At 32.1% G+C, this 20,964-nt stretch overlaps 1 pseudogene; it reads left to right on the forward strand.

Moving 5' to 3' along the window:
* Positions 1–19,533: 19,533 nt before the first annotated feature.
* On the forward strand, positions 19,534–20,271 carry LOC149182710 (uncharacterized; annotated as a pseudogene).
* The last annotated feature ends 693 nt before the right edge of the window (positions 20,272–20,964 follow it).

The following is a 20,964-nucleotide window of genomic DNA, read 5'->3' on the forward strand; positions in this document are numbered from 1 at the left end:
TATACTTAACTAAAGTAGCGTATATTATTCTGAAGTATGAAAAGGAAAATTTTTTATTGATTAGATAATACTGATTCACCCCCCTCTCAGTATTATTTCCAACAATCTTTAATATTAAAGTAAGTTTAAAAGTGATAAATTTTATAATTGAAAACTCAATATCTAGACACACACAAAAGAAGCACATTGATTATTTCCATCCATAACTAAAACCTTTTATTATCATAATTGTGTAACACCTTAGGTTCATGTTGTCATTCACAGTCATACTAATTTGAAGACTTATTAATGCTTTTTACAAGCTTATTGAAGTCATCATCACTAGAATGAACCACTCACAATGACAACCATTTTTGAATCCAAGAGAGATCACATGAAAAACCCAAAAAAAAATAAGCCTTCTATGTAACTTTATCCATATCTAATTAAAAATTAACACAATTTAATACCTTTATATATATTTAAATACCATCTTTATATTTTTATATTAACATATTTATACAAAAAAAATATAATTAAAACACATAAAGTTGAAAACATCCCCTCAACACTTCAATGCTTATAAATTTTTAAATTAATACCATCTCCTATACATGTTAAAACTTAACTTAGCAATCTTCCCATTTAGTATCATCATGCACTCTCTCCCATACATGTTAAAAATTAACTGGGAACTCTTCTCAAACAAGACTATGAGTTGGTTGCTTTAGGGGTTTGGAGAGTAAGATATAGAACTATTTATTTATGGGTAGTTTATATTTTTATTATTTTCAATATTTTTTTAGGTATTTGCTTTTCTTTTCATATTTTCCTTAAAATGTGTGAACTCGTCAAAATATCTTGGTGAAACACTAACCCTTAGTAACAACACACAATTTCTCAAAAATCAATCTTCAACACATACAATCTAAAAAAATATCTTGACAAGGGGTGGATGGCAACTAAGGCCAAATAGTCTGTTCTAGGCTACCTGCCATAATAGTCTTCCTCCAAAATTCTTTTTTTATTCTAAAGTCTAATTGCCTATTTATAACGAAAACTCACACATTTTCCTTGCTGATGTATTTAAACTATTTGACATAATTTATATTAATGATGATTTAATTTAGGAGAATAATAACACCACGCCCATGATGTTATATGATGTTATTTTTTGAAGGGATGTTATAATTGAGCATCCTTGTATATACCTATGTAGCAGGTGACGGTAATGTGGCTAGAATTTTATATGAAAATTTGAGAAGTTAATTGAATTTGCAAGGTATGTGTAATTTAATTGTAATTTAACTCGGAACAAGGCTTAAGGAAGAATATGGCACTTAGCTACCTAAAATATTTTCACATTATTTGTTTTTCAATAAGCATATTACAGATGTGTGTAGAGATTGATATTCAATTATATCAGATTTCAAGTATTTGAAGCAAGATTTGTACAACAACATCTCTTCTGACCTAGAATTTAAGAGGCAATATCCAAAAAGCTGCAATAGGAATTTGTTTTCCATATTATCGTGGATAAGCAGTGTGAGGTTATATAGGAACTGAAATGTATAATTTAGGTACTATGAATGTACATATACATTTTCGTCATTTTGGAAGGAAAGTTCCTTTTTCATCTCTAATTTCTTTCTTTCTTTTTTTATTTTTTCTTTTTAAATAAAAATTTTCATTTTGGAAGGAAAGTTCATTTTCACTTCTGATTTCTCTGTTTTCACTCTTGAGCATGCCAACTGCAAGCATTTTAGAATTTGGAAGGAAAGTTCATTTTCATCTCTGATTTCTCAGTTTTCACTTTTGGTCATGCCCACTTACTAGGAAAACCTCTTTTTTTTTTCTTTTTTAATAATAAAAGATGCATTAGTATTTCAAAGCTAAGTTAAGCAAATAATAACACACAAAGGCAGGGAGAGGCATGGATCATATCTCCCAATGAATGATATCTCTGTGCAAAACAATCTCTACCTGGTAATGTTGAATTCACCTATCAAATGTGCTTTTACAACCTTCTGAAGTTTTTAGTGTTCTTCATTCTATGTTTCTAAAAGCTAAACAAGTTACTTAGATTTCAATGTGAGTTATTTCCATTTTTTAGTTTTTACTGTTTCATAAACTTAGATATGTTATAAACCAAAGTGGTGAATCATTGAAACATCAATTTTAATTAAAAATAAATTAATTAATTAGTTTATCATCCAAATTTTATTCATATGTTTACATATTTAAACAATAACCAAAACCTAGTCAATGAAAGTATTTAAAAATATTATTGCTGTATAAATTAAACAATAATTATATATTATGTTAATTAGCTAATTAGTATAATAATACAATAATTGTAACAGATAGAAAATCTTCTTTTAGAAAAATAATATTTAAATGATTTCTTTAAAATATATTTGATATTTATTATAATATAAAACTTAAATTCTATAGTAAAAATTAGAAGTGAAAAAAAAAGATGGATGAGCACGGTGTACTATTTTACATAAAATAAAATAATTTATAACACCACCCAACAATAATTTTATTTTAAATTAAAATATATAAACATTAAAACAAACATAAATACAATTTTTAGAGTTTTCAATTGCAATGTGAGTAATAGCTAATGCACGTTTTTTAATCTTCAAAGATTGACGTTGCTATTTTTGCAAAGGTAAAATATATGGCATACATTAAAAATACCTCTCATACCATTTTTCCAAATTAACCTATCAACCTTTTTTACACTTTTTAAAACAATGGCTAGTATTTATTAATTTCATATACTCTGATTTTTTATCAAAATAATGCCGTATTTATATTTACTGATTCATTAATGTGAGAAGTACTTAAATATTTGATAAACAATTTGAATATAATAAATTATTTTTGCCTAAAATGCAATATGATTGTAATTTATATAAATTGTACAAACGGATCAACTATGTTTTTGGAATTTTTAAACTTAAAAAGGTTTAAGAAAATACATGTAAGTAATCATGTGGAGTTCGTTGAATTGAAACTAAAAGGGGTTTCAATATCCATGTTTTTGAACATTCTTGTTAGTTATAAATTAAATAAATAATAGAAAGACTCAACTCTCATACTCTTTCTTGAAGATAAAAATTATTTTAATTATATTTTGTATTATTATATTAGATTAATGTTGAAAGGGATGCTCCCTTTGAGAAAGGTTTGTAGTTGGATGTAGTATTTACTCAATGCTGGACTACAAAGTTTTCAAAGATGGAAATGTGGTCGAATACACTTATTTAATTAATTTTTTTTATTTTTTATTTATTAATTTGATGGAAGTTTCAATATACATTTCAATTTGGATTCAAATTAAAATATAATCAAGGCTACATAATAGCTAGTACATGTGGTTTAGTTTAAATATAGTTTAATGAAACAAAAAAATAACAATGACAAAGATTTCATCACAAAAATAAAACAACTAATAAAATATTATATTTGATATCATTTTCTGGGATTCAACTCCATTAAGTAAGTCATTCAAGTATGACCATTTCTCATGGAAATGGTTATACTTGAATGACTTACTTAACCGAGTTGAATCCCAAAAAAATGATGTCTAATATAATGCACTGTGAAAACCCCTTAGTACTTAAAATATTATATTGTTAAATGCCATCACCAAAATTAAGAAATATGATTAACTAATATTGTTTATATTAAAATACATAGAACTATATGTGTGTGTTTTATTTTTATTAATATATATAATTGTCTATAATTTAATTTACTAGAATATTTAATAATATAATAATAAGTCATATAAATTGAAAATATTGTGAAAGCAATATAATTCATGAAAATAGAAATAATAGAAAATAAAATCAAAAAGTTAAATGAAAATGAAATAAAACTAAAAAAAAAATTAGTAACTAATAGAAATGGAACTTACTAAACAACCCATAATAAGACCTTAACCAATCATCGTACAAATAATTTAATTTCAATAATGTTAAAAAATAATAAAAGTTGAATCGAGAATGTTAAACTATGGATAAGCGTCATAACTTTTTTGTCAAAGACAAAGTAATACCGAGTCAAAGCCAAATTGAATAGGTTATCCCATGGAGGTATAATAATAGATTTTGGATTTTGTAAGGACTTTTTGATGTTTCAGTGAAATACTAATACATAATCCAATTTCAATATTCAAAAGTAGGGATAATGGTGTATGTTTGGGTTTTATAAATTTAGTGATCAATCTTTTTATAAAATTTAACAGTAATTTCATTTAAATTGTTTTATATAAAATTATAAAATAATTTTAAAATGTGATATTTATATATAATATTTAATTTGGATCCCTCTCACATGTCAAACTCTTATTACCTTCAACATGTTTTCAAGTTGACTAATTTTTCCAAGTTTCATAAGAATCCCTTAATTATAATTGAACAAAGCAAGCTTCATAGTCCCTTCCTCTTAAATATAAAATATAAATACTTGGGTAAGCAACAACATCTCAACCAAGATAAAAAGCTCAACAATTCCACAATAATCCATATGTTGGTAAAGCCTGAAAAGAAGTTTGAGTTCATTAAGTATATATTTATTTATTTTAAGAACTATGAGGAAACATATCTCTTTTTCGTAGAGAGAATTAACATCAAGGGTCTAGGTGTCGGAATTCGTCAATTGAAGATTCTATAAGAAGAATAATTCTTGTGGGTCTTTCTCTTGAGTTGGAGAGGTGTTGCAATTAGATGCCTGAAATATGGAGCTGCATCTAGAGGCCCCTCACTACACAATTAGTGGTATCAATGCCATATTAACAATTGTTATAATTACTAGTGATTTATTTTTTTGTTGAGTTGTTGTATTGTTTTCACTATTGAATTATAGGGATAGGGCCAGCTTCACCACCATTTGCAGGTCATGGATGTTTTAGGCTCTATTTGATGCCACATTATGGAACATGATCTGGACTCTACAACTGTGTCTTCCTCATCTCACAAATGTGCGACTTCAGGAAAAACATGGGTTTGCAAAATTTAACAGAGTGTTCCTCACAGTTGAAAACCTTAGCATCCCACTTCCCCCATGTAATTCTTATTCTAATTTTTATTTAGATTTTGGGAGGGGGATAAAGATGGGGTTTTGGTGTACATGTGTGTAAAATGGTTGGTACGTTTATGAATTTCCTATTAAAATCAGAAGAAGCCTTCAAAGGTCTTATTTTTGGCACTCATTTTCATCTTTTTTTAATTTTATTTTCTATCCTTCCCATAGTGATAGTCCATCTGGTCTGTTGGCTACTGCCTATATGCTAGGATGGAAAGCAAGGAAGAAAGTGAAACACATCTATATATAGCTTCATAGAATTCATTCCATCCTTGATCCTTGCTCTCTGATAACATCTCTGAGTGGATTTCTTCCAGCTCAGGCCTTAGAGAAGTGGGGAAGCATATATCAACTTTGAATGAATATCTATTAATATCTTAGCATGCTACTTTGATTAGAAACTCTCTAGAATGATTGTTCCTCACTTTCCATGTTATGTATGTTATGAGGTTCAGGTTGATAATGTTAGCTTCAGCTTTGGAGTTCAACTTCCACAAAATTGTACAAGGTGAATGATCTAGGAGATGCTATTTAAGGTACAATGATTGTTCTTAGTATATTCTTCTTTATTGAAATTATATAGGGATAGAAGTAGATGTGCTCATTGCATCTCCACATTGTGTCTATTAAATGGAATTAATTTATCTTAATATCTAAGGCAATTAAATCCATACAAAACTTACCCTGGAAATATGAAGTTCTTGGCTAAGTAGTGGTAGATATATTTTCTATGGTATCACATATTGGTAGCCATGAAATATTTCATCTTGCATCTGGTTAGAGTTCATTCCAATACAAATGGGATATACGATATGTTGGCATTATGTGATATTGTATGTTTGTAACTTGTGTATTCTTTGAAAAATACCACAATTTCAATAATCATGGTCTTACCCCTATTTATAGGATATGATTTTACTTCTATTCTAGGACTTATTTCATGTTATAAAGTCATTGCCTTAAGAAATAAAAAAAAATGTTTGTTAACTAACTAAAATCAATTTTGAGAGCTAAAATTTCAATGCCTTTTCATATGTGCACTTGCTTGTATATTTTCATTTGTTTGCCAGTGTGGCATCTAAGATCATGATAGATGTTGAGGATGTTTCATGCCAGCTGAATCTTTGGCTCATAAATGCCAAGTCCACGTTTTCCATGTTGATTCTGATGGATCGATATATTCACATCCTATTCATTCTTCTTATTGGTATATGTATTCCCTGTCATGTAGTTGAAAACTTTGTTAAGAAGAAATAAACTGGAACAAGCACTCGTATAATCAAGAAATGTAGCCTTATATGAAAATCCTCATGGTTAAAGAGAGGATGATATTTATTAGGTTGTTAGTCCAGTTCATGGTTTGTAAGAGGATCAATGCATAGAACTTGTGATTTTTAGCATTTGAATTGTGATGTAAAATAACTGATATCTTCAATAACATGTACCAAGGGTTTCCTTCATGTTTTACTCTACTATAAAGGTTATTTGAGCTTAAATTTGCTACATTCTTCTGATCTATGACTTTCACTTGTTGGAGATGACGGTGTTGTTGATAGGTTGGTTGTTTTGAGTACTAGTAATGAGAACTCAAGTGTCGTTATTGAAGGGATTTCATCAGATACTTCTAGAAGATCTTTTTTGTTAAGGTTACCTGATGTAAAGCCCTCATATTTGTAGTAATGAGAGAAGTATAAGTTGGTTGGAGATGAGTTCCTCTCAAATGTATACTACCAAATCTAGTAGCCAAATATAACTAAATAGTATTAGTATTTGAAATAAACTGCCATATAGGTAATTGAAATATGCTTCGAGTGTGATATTGATGATTTCAGTGATATGTAGGTATTTGATGTAGCATGTTTTTGTTGGGCCTTGGGTCTTATCACTTGACAAATTATTTATGAACCTTTATATGTATTCTAAATACTTTCAATACACTAGTTTACTTTGGGGCAAGTGTCGTTGTCTTAGTTGCATGGTATAGTGAAACATGAATGCACACACACACACACACATAATGCTTCTAGCATGTTCTTGTTTTGGATGTATGCATTCCTATTTTAAGAAGAAAGGTGAACGGGTGTTCGTACATTAGAAAGCATGATTATGGACAATACCTTGAGGGGCTTGTAACTTCAACACGTTTACTAACAAATTGCCTCTTTGTACCATTTTGAGTGCATAATAGATTTATGTATCAAAGTAGTTGCTTAGGGTTTAATCCCCTGATGTTATTGTATTACATCCTAGAGAATGACAGAAGTTATCCATTGTTTCTTGAGACCTAAAATCAGTTCTCGTTTTTGTTTCTCTTTCCATAGCATGCGGAGGTAAACTGATTCTAGACAAAATGCTAGAAATTGCTATAATAATAGTCTCATATGTTTCATGTAAAGGTTAACATAAAATTGTTTTGAATTTTTTGTCTGTTTCCAGCTACCATATTGTTGAGGTTGATTTCCAGATTAAGGGTCAAAACTTTCAATCAAACTATTTTTTTGTTTCCATCTTCTACAATGTGGCATGTTGTTGCAGTTGATTTGGGGATTGAATGTTAACCAACTTGAAGTTCAAAGGCCAAAAGGCCTCAATAAAATGAATCCTCTTGAAAATTGGATTTCCAAGGTAGCTCATTAGTAGAGAATGTTGCTTTATCCAAAAAAATGAAGACAAAGATGGAGAGAAATGAAGAAAAAGGGAATAGCAAGAAAAAACTCAGGAAGAAAACCATGCTTGAAGATTGGAGGAGGTGACAATTGAGCCTGTCCATGCATGAGGAGTTTCAATTGCTACCAGTGAGTAACAATACATTAAATCTCAATGGACATCTTATTCTTTGTAAGCATTTCCAAAGAAAAATAAAGTTTCCAACAAGTTTTTGTTTTTCAATTTTGGTTCTTGCAGTAAAAATCTATTGTCTATATGTTAATAACTATCTGAGTGAGGTTGGTTGTGCAATAGCTTCAATTTTATTTTCTTTTTGCTATATAAAACTACATTGGACAATACTTTTGCATTCAATTACCTACAACCATATATTATTGATGCAGGAGTGTTTAGCCCAAGGAAAATTATTGTGAATAGTAGACATAGGGGGTCATGCATTTTAAGGAAATGTTTTCCTAAGTATCAAGTTAATGCAATATTTAAGCTTTTAAGTGTGATTTAATTAGATAATGGGAGAATATGTAAATGCTCTCAAAATAAATAAATGATAACATGAGAAGTAGAAGTCAAAGCCAATTCTCTAGGAGCAAGAGAGCTTTTAGGAGTTAATTAGAGTAGATATGGACCATTGAGCTAATAGGGAGACTTTTCATCTTTAAAACAAAGGAAAAAGATGGAGTGGATAAAGTATGCCACATATGTATGCATGTAGCAAGCTTTAATGATTTATTTGAGTGATTTAAGGAAAGGATGGGAATAGTAACCCAATCCAATTTTCCATATAAGCATATGTAAGCCTACGGCAGAAGTGGAGGCCATGAATAATAGTAAAATCAGGCCTATGTGTGTGTGCATGAGACTGAAGTGTCTCAGATGTATTCTTTGCTTTTATATTAATATATGCAAATGTTGGTTCCTGACTGTGTGAGAGTATTGAAGAGTATTTCATGAATGCTTGAATTACTGCGTTGAACTTGTAGGTTCTGTGACAGAGTGCAGGCATAGTTCTAAAGTACGTTGGGGTGTAATACTGGCAGAGCAACTACCAAGGATCACTGAATCCAATCAAAGACTAGGGTGGAGATCTAGGGTGAAATTGCGAAGCAAGAATTCCCTAAAGGAGTTAAGCCTAGGAGGAAGAATGAGTAGCGAAAGGGTGTAAGGCAGAACCTTAAAGAAACTCGAAATACACAGAGAAACTGAAGAAAACGTAGTAAACCCAAGAAAAAAAGGATGAGCGGAGAAGTGAAGGTTACACTTAGTAACCATTGGATCAATTAGATCAACAACTGAGATCAAATAGTAGTGGCGGGAGTCCCTTATAGGTTATCAAAATGTGCCTTGGAAGTTTGCACAAAGCAAATAGCGATTAAGCACAAACCGTTGGATCGTGGCTAGATAAACAGTCATGATTAAATTGCATATCAGGCTCACTTGCAAACCTCGGGGTGCATATGAGAACTGGGTTGATATTATTCTATTATAGTATTAATTTAGCCATCTTTTGTCTATTTTTGTAAAATAAGAGTGCAAGTATAGAAACCTATATTATTTAAGGTGAGGATGGTGCGTGGGTTTCTATTAGGCTATGTCTCTCATGATTTTTTTGCTAGAAGTCTTAATAGTTATTTAGTTTGTTAGTTACAGGTGGCTTTTGTTACTTTGGCATTCATGTTTGTGAAATAATAACTAATATGAAGATATTGTAATTCTCTATTCAGAATAAGGGAAGATGGCCTATGATATGGGTAGTATGACAATAGTTTCCACTTTTGTCTACATGGGTAACATTGGAAAGGAGAGGAAGTTGGGTGCAATATTTGATGAAACTTCTAGACAATTGTATTCTCTTGTAGTTTTTTCACCCATCTCCTTCAATTTATTAAGAAAAAGGAAAACGACAAGATTACGTAGGAGAGAGTGGGTAGTCAATCCAAGAGCTATGGCAAAGGATTTGTACTTCAACCAAGATGGGTTAGAAAAAAAAAAATGCAGGTCAGAGAAAAAATGTCCATCTAAAGGAAGGTTCTTTTCACATAAAACTTCACTGTGGTAGATATTTCTTTGTCCATATACATTTGATGTTAATGTGTGGTTTGTATGTAGGTTTGGTATGACATATATTCCAGCAATTCATTGTGCATCTACTGAAAGTATTTTCAAATTTTCTTGCATTCAGGTGTCAACAAGCTTGCTGATCTTATCAAACTCACCCTTGGATCAAAGGGCAGAAATGTTTTTTTTGAAAGCAAGTATGGTTCTTCGAAGATTATCAGTGATGGTGTGACAGTACCTAAGGACATAAATTCTAGATGTGGGTTGTAAATTTTTTATATTCTATAATAGTTTTCCTTGCCTAAATGTCTTACTATCTTATACGTGGGAGGAAAATTTCTCATAAGTCATAGACAAAATATTTCTCTTTTGATGATCTACCAGGTTTATGGAGTTGCCACAACAGAGTAATGAATAAAGATTTAAACATTTGAAAAAAAATACTTGTGTGCCTGATATTGATCAGTCAAGGTCAATTGTTATTACCAGTCTAGTTAATGGATTTCAATGCTGCACCCTACTTCTGACAAGTTCAATTAGAGGACGCAGTTGAAAATATTTTGGCCAAGTTGTTAAGATATGATGCAAAAAATATTAGTTTTTTAGATGGTGATTGAGATCACATTGATACACACCCACACAGGTGGCCATAGATCTTGTGATTGTGGCATAGGTGTAGTAGAGATACAACCAATTTAGGCCATGAAACACTATGAAACGAATATATCTCTATTGGGTACAATGCTAGTAGCTAAGGACACGAATATTATCTAGCTAAGGAGAGATAAGGAGAGCCTATAGACTGGTCTAAGGTGATATAAGGAGGCTAGCATGTAAGGCAAGAAGAGGTCAGTGACGTCACAGACAGTGAGCAGTGCTAGAGTTATGAGAGTGAGGACAACCATACAGATTACCCTATGAGGCATGGGATATAGATACGAATATCGCTTGTAGTAGATACTCAAAAATGATCCTCTTGAGAGAGAGGGCTAGATTCAAATTTATAGTCCTTTCGTGATGTACTGTGTATACATGATGTATCCATGACACACCTTTGATTTATTCCATGCAACTTTTTCAATCAACCATCATATTTTTTATGCAGCTAGCATGGGAGATGTGGTTGAGCTATTGTACACGGATATTGTGTACTCATGACTGATGACATAGATATGTATATTGATGTAGAAATAGAATAGATTCTATACTTTATTTCCGTACTACGTCAATATTGGATGCTTAGCTTGACATTGTTCTTTCACCTGATTGATATATAGCTAGGAATCACCCATAATCTTCAACATTTTCATTCCTATGTTCCTAGCAGTCTTAAGACCCAACATCATGGATTCATACTCAGCCACAATGTTGGTACATCAAAACTCCAATTTGAAGGAAAAATGATGATGAGTGCCCGCAGCAGAAACGAGAAAAACACCTACCACAAAACAATCTTTAGAAGCAGCCATATCAAAACTAATATTCCATAGACTAGCAGTCTCAGGTCTCTCATCCTCGTTCGTCAAATCCTTAGAAATTTCCACAGGCTCAGCATTAAGACTCATTACATATTCACCCATCTCATTAGTTGTATACATGAGAGAATTTATGTAATTGTTAGGGTTCCCTCTATAATCTACAGGTTTTCCCTCTTAACATAGGCATTGTAGCATATTACAAGTCAAACTTAATATTTTCCCCAAAAGGAGTACCCTAGCTACGTGATATCAACAAACCATAGGTAGGATGGACATTTACGATGCCTGATTTGCTACATCCATCATTACATGCTTTCACGACATATGTACCAGCTTAAGCACTAGATATTTAATAATTAATCATTCTTTAAAGTGTGCTAGCTCAATGGAAGAGTGTGTGCCTTACAAGTAGGAGGTTGGTGGTTCGATTCCACTGTGCACTAACATGAATTAATCAATAATTTTGTAGTTAATTTTTAATTAAATGTTTTTTATATTGATTTATTTCAATGGTGAGATATTTATGGATTCATTGTTTTATATTGTCTCTAAGGAGAGAAAAGAGATATTTAAATAAAAAAATTATTGTCTCTAGAGAGACAATAGCTAGTATTAAATACATATTGTCTCTAATGCGAGTGTTGTCCCTAGAGAGACACAAATGAAATTGTCTCCTAAGAGGCAATAATTCTTGTGTTATATATTGTCTCTATACGGAATTTTTTTTTTTAAATAATAATCAAGACAATATTTTTTAAGACGATAATCTTTAAAATAATTTTTGAGACACCCCTTGAAGACAATATTTTAGACAATAAAGAAGTTTTTTTTTTTGTCTTAAGTTAAAACAATTTACCCAAAAATTGTCTCAAATATTGTCTTAAAATAGTCCTTTATGTAGTAGTGACATGCTAAAAAACACTCAATTATGATGCTATTTCTGGCACTAATAGCCTATTTTGTTGTAGTGTTTTTAGAGAATATGTGGTCGCATTTTAAATATGGAATATCACACATGTATATATAGTTTATTACTAGAAACTATCTCGAGACTTGTCACAACAAAAGATATTTAAAATCATATTAAAAATAGAAAATAAAAAAATGGAACAATGATAAAAATAATGATGAACACTATGTTTCTAGTTTGATGTCGCTCCTTTATTTTAATTTTTACAAAAGAAAAAGCATATTTGATATTTTTAATTTGGAGTGGTCAATGTATCATTTATTATTGAACAAACAGTAAATTTTTTACCTCCCACTCCAAAATAAGTAGGTCTTTTGGCATAAATATATAGAAAAGCAAATTTCTAAATACCCAGAAGAATCAACATTGAAATGATTACTTTTCTTTAACCATGTCCATTTTTACTTTATTTTTATTTATTTTCATTTTTAAATAAAAGAGTTGAACTCATCATTCATAATACACCTTGAGTGGGCCTAATGGTTAAGAGCATGTGTTTCCTCTTAAGAGGTCATAGGTACAAAACCATGGGGGTAGAGTATGTATGCCTTTGTAGACTTAGCAGTCAAATCATATTATTATTATTATATTAATAATGAACTATTCAACTTAATAATTAACATAGCATTATTATAGTACAACTTACCAAGTAACTTTTAACTTTTATAGACATCGGGGACTGAGAATATTCTCTAAATTTTTAGTATAGGACATAGAAGTAGAGATCCGTTTCCCAAAACAAATATGCGTTGTGTTAGCAGAAAAAATTTGTTTGCAACTCAATCCTCTTTCCACTTATATTTAAAAGGAATGGTGTGTGCCTAGATTATTCCAACAAATAATCCACTATAATCAAAAGAAAACAAAATTATATTTGGTTGCGGGATAGGTAAGAGATGTATTGGAACATGAAAGAAAATACTACAAAGATCAAAATATATCCTCGGACGAACTAGAACATGCAAAAGATCACAATATATGGTATATAGTATATACTAGTGCCCTGGGATTTATAATAGAATTAAATCATTAAACCGGGCGTATGTGCTGATTTGTTCTTCTCTGTTTGATGATTCCTGGTTATCTCTGCCTTGCCATTCACGTCCATCTTGAACTTCTCTGTTCGAAGACTTGGTGGACATGGAACATTTTTGTCGTGATGAGGCCCGCAAGATTTTTCTGCTAACCCAGCTTCGAACGACGAGCCAACAATACCGTCTGCAAGCGGTTGCCATAGAGCTAAACCTTCTACTGCTACTGCCACTTCAACGGAAGAATGAACATTCATTCTTTTTTCAGTAATCCCATGCATTTGCCTGCAAGTGGCGGAGACTTCATTTAACAACAACGTCATCACAAATAACAGTAGAGCAGCATCTACAATAACAGACATACTGATTTTCATCTTCATGGGCAATGACATTATCAGTTTACTTCTTTATTGAAAACGATGTGTCAGGAATGACAACTTTTATGCCCTTAATCGGATATCGCCGAAAAGATCGGATGCTGAATAACGTTAGATGGTTCCTAGCTATTGGTTGGACATAACAAAAATTATGGCAGAAATGCTGTGTAGGTCTGATTTGCAATTGCACATAAACTATTTCATGCATATACAATACTCACATAAGGGCATAGTCTATAAATACATTACGGTGTAGGGTTGATTTACAATTGCACATAAACTATTTCATTAATATACAATACTCACAAACGGGCATAGTCTATAAATACATGACGGAGAAGGGGATGTGAGGCGGAGCCGAATTTCAAGATCTGAAGTGGTGAATAAATCTGAATATGGAATTGAATTCAGATTAATTGTAGTATGTACTATGAAGGGAGTCTTTGTTCATAGAAATTGCCGTGGCTCAAAGATATTTTAGCGTTCAATCTTGCGACCTCAGAATAGATCGTTTCAAACATCATGCATGTAACAGAGTCCAACAGAGTCTATTGGAGAGCGCTAGGAATGGAAGTATATGGCCGGGGTTCTTCCACTTATTGAATGATTATGTTGAATCGATTAGCGTAGGGGATCTCATGAAGGAATAGGAATGTTTGACTCAGCATCGCTTCCGGGTAATCCGAGGAGACCATTCGACTCTTTCGCGTGTTAACTACCCCGATTTCATCGTAGAGGAGTGCGAGAGGAGATAATAGATGTGTTTCGAGGCTGGGCTATGTAGAACTGAAATGTGAACGAATATAAAATTTGTATTTTAATTTGAAATAATAATAGTGGTTTATAAATAAATAAATATATATTTTTAAATTAAAAAATTAATTAAAAATAAAGATGAATAATAAATTATGATTAATATTATTAAAATATATATATAAAGAATAAAATTCACATGTGTGTTTTATATTTCGCAAAAAAATGTACTTAATCATTATTTCTCATTCTAATATTTAATATAATAGGAAGGAAACGACTAATACACTTAATTTTTTGAGAGTTAACTTTTTTATTGAAATTTATCTAAGGCATAAAATAATAGATAAGATCTTTAATTAATTATTAAAGGTAGTTTGCTAAATTTAAATAATAAAAACTAAGATAATATCTTTAATATTAATATAAGTTTAAAAGTGATAAATTTTATAATTGAAAATTCAATATCTTGACACACACAAAAGATCCACATCCATTACTCTTTGTTTATAGCTAAAACCTTTTATTATCATGATTGTGTAGCAATGTTGGTTCATGTTGTCATTCACTCCCATACTAATTTGAAGACTTAGTACCACTGTTTACAAGCTCATTGAAGTCAATCATGAGGAGATTGATCCACCAACAATGACAACCATTTTTGAAACCAAGAGAAACCAAAAAAAAGTCAAGCTTCATATGTGACTTTATCTATATCTCATTAAAATTAACACAAATTAATGTCTATAAATATATTTAAATACATGTTTATAAATTTTTAAATTAACAAATTTATATAACAAATATAACTAAAACATATCAAGTGGGTAATTTAAAACATCCACTCATATTTTTATTATTTTAGATAATATTTTACGATTTTTTTCTTCCCCTCATATTTTCCTTAAAATGTGTGAGTTGGTCGAAATATGTTATTAAAACACAGTGACACAGTTACTAACAACAAGCAATTGCTCAAAAGTCCTTAGCAGATACAATCTAGAAACCTTAGCAGATACAATCTAAAAAATATTTTGATAAGGGGTGGATGGTAACTAAGGCCAAATAGTCCTTTCCAAGCTACCTACCATAATAGTTTTCCTTGGATGGCAACTAAGGCAAAATAGTCTTTTGCTGGCTGCCTACCATAATAGTCTTCTTCCAATAATCTTCTTTTATTCTAAAGTCTAATTGCCTCTTTATAACGAAAACTCACACATTTTCCTCAATTAGAGTTGCTGATGTATTTAAACTATTTGACATAATTTATATTAATGATGATTTAATTTAGCAGAATAAGAACTTCATGCCCATGATGTTATTTTGTACAGGGATATTATAATTGAGCGTCCCTGTATACACTTGTGGATCAGGGGATGCTAATGCCGCTGGAATATTATATGAAAATTTGAGAAGTTTATTGAATTTGAAAGGTATGTGTAATTTAGCTATGAGAGTTGTTGAGGGAGTTATTGCAGTAGTTGTAATTTAACCAGGGACAAAGCTTAAGGAAGAAGATGGAACTAAGAAACCTAAAGTATTTTCACATTATTTGTTTTTCAATAACCATACTACAGATATGTGTACAAACCAATATTCAATTAGATCAGATTTCAAGTATTTCAACCAAGATTTGTAGAACAACGTCTCTTGTGACCTAGAATTTGAAAGCTAGTATCCATAAAACTACAATAGGAATTTGTTTTCCATAACATGGCCAATATGTAGTGTGAGGCTATATAGGAACTAAAATGTATAATATAGTACTATGAATGCATAGACACATTTTGGGAATTTTGGAAGGAAAGTTCCTTTTTCACCTCTAATTTTTCTTTTTTTAAAAGCATTTTTCATCTTGGAAAGAAAGTTCATTTTCACTTGTGATTTCCCTATTTTCACTCTTAAGCATGCCAACTGCAAACATTTTTCATTTTGGAAGGAAAGTTCCTTTTCATCTATGATTTCTCTATTTTCTCTCATGAGCATGCCAACTGCAACTCTTAGTGGGAAAACCTCTTCTTCTTCTTTTTTATAATAAAAGTTGCATTGATATTTCAAAACGGAGTTCAGCCAATAGTAACACACACAATGGTCGGGAGAGGCATGAATGATATCTCTTGCAATTGTGTGCACAACAATCTCTACTTTGCAATGTTGAATTCACCTACAATATGTGCCTTTTTATAACCTTTTGAGCGTTTTAGTGTTCTTCATGGTACGTTTATAAAAACTAAACAAGTTACTTAGACTTCATGTTTTCCTAACCATATTCAGAATGTGAACTATTTCCATTTTTTAGTTTTTACTATTTTATAAACTTAGATATGTTATAAACAAAAGTGGGGAATCAATGAAATAATCTTTATTAGTATTACTAGAAAAATGAGATAATCTAGGATGTAGGAGAGTTGCCTGTGTTTATCAATTTTAATTAAAAAAATATTTTTTTAGTTACTTGATCATCCAAATTTTATTCATATGTAAACATATTTAAACAATAACCGAAACCTAGTCAATCAAAGTATTAGAAAACATTATTGCTATACATCTTAAATAATAATTATATATTATGTAAATTAGCTAATTATTATAATAATACAAAAATGGTAAAATTTGGATTAAAAAATTAGAAAAATAATATTTAAATAATTTCTTTAAAATGCATTTTATATTTATTATAATATAAAACATAAATTCTATGATAAATATTAGAAGTCAAAAAAAAGAAAAGAATGAACAAGGTATACAATTTTACATAAAATAAAATAATTTATAACACCACCAAACATAAACTAAAATATATAAACATTAAAATAATCATAAATATAATTCTTATAGTTTTTGTTAAACACACATGGGCAGTAAGAACAATACGAAAGATAAAACATGACAATACATTTTTATTAACAACTGATATACATTTATAGTACATTGTTTGACCATTGGGTTCCACATCCCAAGGTCTCTTGGACTCCTTTTCTCAATTTGGCTTCCACACTAACCCATTGAGGATTAGGTGTCCAACATTCCCCCCCTTAATCCGAAGAGTTATGTATGAGTCCAAGAAGAGCAATGTAATACAAAATGTGAAAAAATGCATGGCAGCACTAGGCTGAATGTGCTCTCTGAAATGTTGGTATAAAGGGCGATGGTTTAAGGATTACCACCAACACTGGGACGCTTAGTGCAGTTCCCAGAACTCTTCCAAAACTGGCAAGAAGCTGAAGCCTTTTGCGAGAGGAAGTGCTCCTATTGTTTTGAAGAGGGAAACCTTCAACCAATAAAGGGAGGTCTCACCTCACATAAAAGGGAGAACTTCAACCTGAAAAGGAAAGTCTCAACATGTGATGGTTTAAGGATGACCAACAACTCTTGAATGCTTAATGCAATTCTTGGAACTCTTCCAAAACTGGCAAGAAGCTAGAGTCCTCTGCTAGAGGAAGTGCTCTCAATTTTGTTCCTGGAATTCTTCCAAAACTGGCAAGAAGCTGAAGTCTTCTACTAGAGGAAGTGTCCCAGATTACCAACTAAAGGCATGTTCATGGGCATCTTTGTCTCTGGCTAAACCTCTGAAACTGGTGTGGCAGGTTGTGGCTCAGGCTCGCTTGATGTGACTTTGAAGATTGTAGATTACCATCATTTTCCCCCTGTTAGATACAAGGTGAGATGATGGAGAAAACTCAATTTCCAGTCTCTTAAATACTCTAGAACAAGTTTTGACATGTGATTTGAATATCTTCTTGGATGTTGATGCCCATTGCGAAGAAGCGATCCATCCAAGATGAATCTTTGTTCTTGCAGGATGTTTGTTTCTGAAGCATCTGTTTGAAGAATGGCTGGTTTTATGACAGTGCTTACATGGATGAAGATCAAAACAGTGATCTTTCAAATGGCTAACTCGGTCATAGTGTTGGAATTTCACAATCTGTTGTTGTTGTTGTGGAAGAGGGGCAGAATCTGGAACAGTTGGCAGTGAATTGTCATGAATGAATCCAGCACTCTGAAACTGAATGCGCTTTGAGTAGTCTGGAATATGAAACGACAAATCCTTGTCATATCCAAGACCAATTCTATGCTTTTTGTGGAAAAGCTATTCCCAAGGTCTGATGATGGGCTTGGGAAGTGCAGACTGAATTTCTGCATCTGCATGTACAACTGTTCAGTTGCACATCTGAACCAACTGTAACATTATTCAGTTGCTTCTGATGGGTTGCAATCTCAATGTTCTGAACATAAACATGTTCAGAATGACTCCTCTTTTTTAATTCTTCTTGTTGTAGGTGAGATTCAAGCTACAAAAAATCGATCTTTTCCTGTGCATTTTGTAGACAGACCTGAATCTCTGTGAGAGAAACTTTGCTGACTTTTAATGTATCATGAGTAGTAGACAATATGAGAGTTTTGAGGAACTCTAATACTTCATTGATTCTGGCCATTTTCTCTAATGTTAAACTTACACTCTAAGCCAACTATGAACTAATGTCATTACAACGTATTCTCAAATTTTGTTCTCTCAGAAAACTACAACAACCAAATGAGATTATTCCTTGAGGAATGAATCAAAGGCTAGATTTTAACACTATTATTCTCCAAATCCAGACACAACAATGGTTGGTTGCATTCATATACAAGGAAACTAAAATGCTACAACAAATAAAATACTTGTTTTTGCACTCAGAAATATATATCAGCAAGGATGCAAGCTTTACACAGATATCTATTCAAGAAATACAATGTATTTTATCAATTTTACACCCAAGGTTCAAGGATGAACTTCCTTCACAACATTGGTAGAGGGCTCATATTTTGTCCCTAACGATTTTTGGTTTGGCTGACCTTCTAATCTAAATACGTTGCAACCCTTCGGAGTTTCTTGTTCAGGTAGTCTTCTCGGTCGATAACTCTGGTTGATGATAACATTCAGATGACTAAAAGCAACTGTAGCTTTTAAAAACTAGGAAAAATTCCCGTTTTATCTCGAATAATTGAATATCATTCACTTATCTCATCTAGCCTCTCCACAGTGGAATTCTCTTCAACAATTGTTTCAGGTGAGTCATGTTGCATAAACAAAAGAGATTGGAGGAAGCCGCATATAATTTTGTCCACACCAACCATTGGAAATGTCAAAGACAATAGTACAGCCCGTTGGGCAAAAAAGATTAATGAATGTGGCCGTAGTTTGCTTGAAGAAACACGAAATGCATTTTGAAATTGTTTGCTACAAGAATAAAGTGCTCTCATGGTGGTCAGGAGTATTGAAGGACTTGGATGAGGTGTTGCAGTCTCATACAATGTATTCAAATGTCTCCAAAGGAATTCTGGCAAAATCTAAGGACTTGATAAAATCTTTTGGAACAGATGATCATTAAAATATATGGCTGGAGGTTCTTAACAAAGGTGAGCTTGAAATTGTGGGAAAGGAGAGAGAATCTCAGTTATCAAGCCAGTTCCGTGACATTGCAACAATTGTGATGGAGAAGACAATCAACCCTGATACAATCAACATGATTGAACGCCTAATGCACAAAGTCCATTTTGATGTAGATCCTCAAAAAATTTCAAATCAACAGGCTCTGGATCTTATTCAGGAGCTCCAAAAGCATTTTCCCATAAAAAGATCGCCAATAAGGTTGCGACTTGTAATTCTTGAGATTCAGGAAGTCAATTTCTTGCAGAAAATTCAAACCTGGAATCCTTGCATCGTGTCTAAAGAGGTCTCTGGTAATCACTTGTCTATGGTTTGTTAGATTGAACCTGGTTACTTCCGAGATTGTGATGGCGTAGTACAAGATTGTAAAGGGAGGCTTGAAATTCTCTCTGCGCTTGTACACAAGGAGGAAGATGTGGGACCAACATGAGTGGGGCAGTGTATGGTAAATGTAAATACAATGTAATACCAGCGTTATATAATACCAACGACTATAAAGGAAAACACAAAGGCACCGTTCAACTATATGGCAGGAAAATGTCTACCGTTGTTATCCTCCAAACACACTGTTTGCACCATCAGTCAACACTTTGTAAACAGAACCATTTGAATGAGGCGTTGGGTATATTCAATCGTACGATTAGCCCAGTGGACTATCCTACATATGTTTCAATATTTCAAACTTGTATTCAGAAAAAATCTTTGGCAGAGGGCAAACTTATCCATGCTCACATCAATCAGACTGGATTTAGCGCAGACAGATTTCTACGAAAACGCGCTTCTCAATATGTATGTGAAGTGTGGGAGCCTAGCTGACCAATAGAGATTTGTTCAAACCATTATTAAATGGAGGAAGCAGTACCTCAAGGCTGCCTGCTGAAACACTGGTCGCAACTGGCGTAGAGCAAGCATGCATGTACAACTCAAACCAAGGTCTGGCACTTCACAATGTCTAGAACTCTCCACTTAGTAACTTCAAAAGCACTCTCAGAAAACAACAGTTTCCTTGGAGCAGAGGTGTATTAGGTATACACAGTGTTAAACACTGGAAGAGTTGAATGATGTTACACGAGTAATGGAGCAGACCAGCGTTAAATCTTAGGCAGAGGCAACATGGTATCAA

Source organism: Pinus tabuliformis, chromosome 3_2 (assembly GCF_031772625.1).
Source record: "Pinus tabuliformis cultivar Carrire ecotype Pingquan chromosome 3_2, CPIR1, whole genome shotgun sequence".
Taxonomy (NCBI): Eukaryota; Viridiplantae; Streptophyta; class Pinopsida; order Pinales; family Pinaceae; genus Pinus; species Pinus tabuliformis.